Source organism: Periplaneta americana, unplaced genomic scaffold, assembly GCF_040183065.1.
Source record: "Periplaneta americana isolate PAMFEO1 unplaced genomic scaffold, P.americana_PAMFEO1_priV1 scaffold_24, whole genome shotgun sequence".
Classification (NCBI taxonomy): domain Eukaryota; kingdom Metazoa; phylum Arthropoda; class Insecta; order Blattodea; family Blattidae; genus Periplaneta; species Periplaneta americana.
Window position 1 is genome coordinate 1033585 of NW_027185505.1, and position 4875 is coordinate 1038459.

General features: G+C 42.8%; 1 non-coding gene across 1 annotated transcript; it reads right to left on the reverse strand.

The window, feature by feature from the left end:
- Positions 1-1903: 1903 nt before the first annotated feature.
- LOC138693861 (5S ribosomal RNA) lies at positions 1904-2022 on the reverse strand. Its single transcript, XR_011330547.1, has one exon. It is a non-coding gene; the product is annotated as a 5S ribosomal RNA (ribosomal RNA).
- Positions 2023-4875: the final 2853 nt, after the last annotated feature.

Sequence of the window (4875 nt, forward strand, 5' to 3'; positions counted from 1 at the left end):
CTAACATGTCCATCCATTAAAATCAACTTCGCTCTCTGCTGGTCCATCAGTATATTTTATTGTTTCATCCATAACCTCGCCAACATTAGGGAACCCAGCAGGAGGAGCATAAAAATCCTTTGCCCGAGTAAGCACATTCGGTGATCAATAACCCGCCTCGAGTTTTTTCAATCTTGTAACAACATCAACTACCATGTGTGAACTTTTGCACACTGTAATCTTATAAATTCCGTTCTTATCTGCTAACGCAGGGAACTGAGAGCTACTATGCAACCAATGCAGTTCTCGCTTTGTGGTTAGGGCACCACTTTTCCCTTTCAGATGTTGCATGTGATGTCCCATATCTTGTAGGAGAGATTACAGCGAAATGGGATTCGGAACGACTTCAGAATACTGCGTAAGTAATGCCGACATTGCATTATTAAGTGATTGGTTTTCGGTGCAAAGTTTTTCTTCTTTAAGTGCGAGTATTTATTAAATACGTTCCTCGTATATAAGAACTAACGCGGTATTCTGAAGTATAGCGCGGGATTCATTCGAAACCTTTCATTAATATTCGTACAATGATACGAACGTGGCCGGAAAATTCTACGTTAGGCCTAAATGCAAAATCTTCGTCTGAGTCGCTAGAACTACTCAATAACATCACAACTGCTTCAGTGTAATTCTTAATGGTACCCTGTTACTATAAAATTGATTTTATACATATGTGTTTATTTTTTTCATTCACAATTAGAAGCTATTTCAACAGGGCTACTGTAGAAAATGTGCTAACTTCACTAGTAAAGTTTAGTTTACACGTTTGTAAAATTACTCCTTCGTTGTGAAACAAACATATCACTTGTAAAGAGCGCAAAATTTCATTCGTAAAGATTTGATTTCCTTTGTACAGTCCACCTTTACAAACAAAGATTGTGAAACAGAAGTTTACAAACAGAGTTCACAATTTCCAAAGATTGTAAACTTTGTGAAACACCCCACTGGTGAATCAGCACGCCGAGCTCGATCGAAATACAACCAGTTACTATTATTTCCCTATCGTTTTTTGACATTTGATTCCGCGTCCTACCTCTTTCATTCGTTACTAACCAACAACGCCAATAGCAGAAGGTAACGCAAAAACAGTCACCGGTTCCCCGATGCATGGCTTTCTCTCTCAATGTCAACTGAGAGTTAAAAATATTCATTATAATATGCACTTTCCACTCACTCCTCAGAATGTCTTCTTTATTTTTATTTATTTATTTTTTAAGATATGTGAGCTACGTACTGTATGTCTGATGTTTTGCCATCGTACATTCAAATATTTATATTCACTGTACAGTACAGCGAACTGTTTATACTTACTGTACATGCTATAACTACTTCTCCCAACTCCGCTATTGCTATATTTCCTAAACTAAACGCTGATATTGAAATAACGCCTGGTCTGATAATGCAGTCTGTTTAAATTTCTACCGACCAAGTTCTGCCCTTCATCATGGGAAAACAACGAGCTTCTTTAAAGGATACAACTACTAGGACAGAGATATTTTCATTATGGAATTTGTACTACCCACTGAAATGTAGTAACTAATGGGATTTTAATTAGCCATATATGTACAGTATATTACATTCTTTACCTAAAATGTCTCTAACTTCTAGGGAGAGCGCGAGGTACGTTCACAATCCCCTGAATACATATTCCCTTCTTCGAGAAAACGCAGAGAAGTGAACCGTCTCATATGAATATGCTACCAGTCATAAGTTTCAATACGGAGCTGCAAGTACTTAAGAATTATCAATTACTCTACAATTATGCAGCGGCGTCATCATCCAAGCTATAGCTGGAATAGGGAAGGGAACATAATATCCCATAAGTCTTATTAGAACACGCTGGAAATAGTGACGTAAAAAAAAAAATCGCCAACGGCACGTGGTGTTCCCAAGCGGTCACCCATCCAAGTACTGACCACGCCCAATGTTGCTTGACTTCGGTGATCGGACGAGAACCGGTATTTTCAACATGGTATGGCCGTTGCCGATGAAACTGCGTAATCTGTAGGCACTTGAGGACGATGGGATTGGGGTGCACTCGATAAAACCTGCACTCGCTCACACACACACGTAAACTGCCTGCTTAGACTCTGTACCTAAATTACCAAGCTCGTTGGATGTCATTGGGATAGATGATAAATCTATCTATCAACGGCAGTTTGGTTACGTTTCAACGTCACACACTGCTGGATTGACACGGGATTAATAAAACAGCTAGTCGGCATTCTAAGTTAAGCCACAGGTGGATTGTTGTTCAACAGCGGAGCCTCCTTTCAACCACATGGTTGTGGAACTGTAGTCGGATTTTCGACATCATTTTCATGCCATACTACGGAACTTCACACAAACTTCAATTCACTTCTTGCACCGGCGGCTACTACGAATGGACTGAAGCTCGCTACTGACTAGGGGGGGGGGGACATTTGTCTCTTGATGGATTACGTGACAGATATATAAAGTATCAGTCGTATGTTATGAACCCGAGTTTCAATAAAGATAGATTACCCGTATGTCCACAGATTCTCAGTAGTGGCCTGCGGAAGGATTATGCCCGCGGTCGACAAGTTACCTTCTAAGTTGTTTTCCCTCAACAATTAATGCTGCCAAGTGAGTAGGAATGACACCGCGCTCTCATATAAGTCGTACGAAACTATTAAGGAAACGAATTTGCCTCGTGGATCCAAGTCTCCCATGGACTGCCTATAATGTATTATCTATCCTAGAAGTGTTATCGGGGTGATTATTTAAATTTTCACTCGGTGGGAACCGCTGTTGTTCTTCATTCATCTACTCTGTTATGAATAACTTGTGGCCCTTAAAAGGGCCGGTTGCTGATTCCCTAGCAAGCACTCCCGCTTACTTGGAACTAGTGTATTTTGTGACGGCCTTGGTCCCTTCACTGACGGCGTGCTTGGCCAGCTCACCGGGTAGCAGGAGACGGACGGCTGTCTGGATCTCCCGACTGGTGATGGTCGACCGCTTGTTGTAATGCGCGAGCCGCGAAGCTTCCGCGGCGATGCGCTCGAAGATGTCGTTAACGAAGCTGTTCATGATGCTCATAGCCTTTGAACTGATTCCCGTGTCTGGGTGAACTTGTTTCAGAACCTTGTAGATGTAAATGGCGTAGCTCTCCTTCCTCTTGCGCTTCTTCTTCTTATCGCCCTTCGAAATATTCTTCTGGGCCTTGCCGGCCTTCTTGGCAGCCTTTCCGGAAGCTTTGGGGGGCATGGTGCTCGTCTGATGATGAGCCCGGAGGGAGAAAAATATTTAAGTCGCAGGGACAATGCCGTACTGCCTTCCCAGTGCGAGCCAATAGAAACAGCGCAAACGTTTGTGACTTTACGATTGGTCCGCTGTCGATTATTGACGTTGGCGTAAAAGTGAAGGTTACCGTGGGCGAGGCGTGATGATGATTGAGAGATCATCGTTCGTCAGAGTTGCATCGCAAGTGGCCGCGCTCCGCATCGTACTGTGCACCGGGTGCGGACCGTACGGGAACACGCCCGAGGCGAAAAGTGAAGGCCACCGTTTTGCTTATAATACCGGGCGCGGACCGTACGAGAACACGCCTGAGGCGTATTTGTATACTTCAGAGAGAAACCCTTTAGTTGCGTGTTTTCTTTCCAGTGAGAACCGAAACAGTGGGTAGGTCTATTCAGTGTTCGTGTGTGTGTACTCTTCCGTAAAGATGTAGCTACGAAGGAACCTCTACAGTGTGGCCACTGAGTAGTGATCAATAGTGCGAGAGAAGCCGTACGCAAGTGACTAAACCCTCAAGACTGTGTGTTTTTGTGCCATTGCCTCGAGTGAACTCTCCAATTGTCAACATCTCTAGTGTGGTTCTAGTGTACGGACCACTAGTTAATCGATCCAGATATACAGTTCTCTCCGCTTAACGATAGGACGTTACTGCGGAAATTTCCATCTAGTTGTAGCGCACCTTTTCTACAAATATTGTTCCAGTTAGAGAGAAGCCAACACAGTGTAGCATACCGAGTGACTGACAATTTGGGCGTGTATTAAATCTTATATCACGTCAAGTGTATTCGAGTGCAAAACATTTACTATGCTTGCAGACATGTTTCACTCACTCTGCTAGTGAAAACTAAACAGTGCTCTGTGTGCTCATAGTACAAAACAATCTAACGTGCAGTGAGTGAACCAACTAAATAGTGTCAACGAAACTTTACACTCCAAATATTCTCCTTTGTCTTTTCATTTCTGGACTTAGTTTAACCTTTCCTATCTCTTTCTCCAATATATACCTCAAATGCCGCAGTGTCAATTACAGTGTTTAGTGCTACGTATTACATCTTCAACCAAATAGTGCATCATAACTCCAACACAAATCAAAAGGAGGAGCCACCATGAATAACAACAACCCTGAAAGCAGAGCAACACAACCAGCATACAAAGGTAAGGGCAGTCACAACACCTCAAAAAACCGCTCTCACTCCGCTGAGGATTTGTCAGTAAATACTCCATCCTCTGACAATCCTTTTCCCGGTCTAATACACCAGCAGTCACCGCCTGACGCTTTCACAGAATCAGAGGCGAACACAACCCTTATAATATATAATTATAGTGCCTCAGAACTCAAAAAAGTTCTAAACCAAATTCGTGTCCATGTTCGCTGGTACAAACACCATGAACACCTGCTTATTATAAATTTCCATACCCGAGCTCACCTCTCAAAATTTACACAGTACATTCCACCCTCAATTCTTGGGCCTAGTGATACAACTCAGTACATGATTCCGGAGCAAGCGAAATTGCAAGCTCCTTGGCTCTCACAACCCGCTCAAAGACAATACAAACCAAATGCAGCTACCAAAGAAA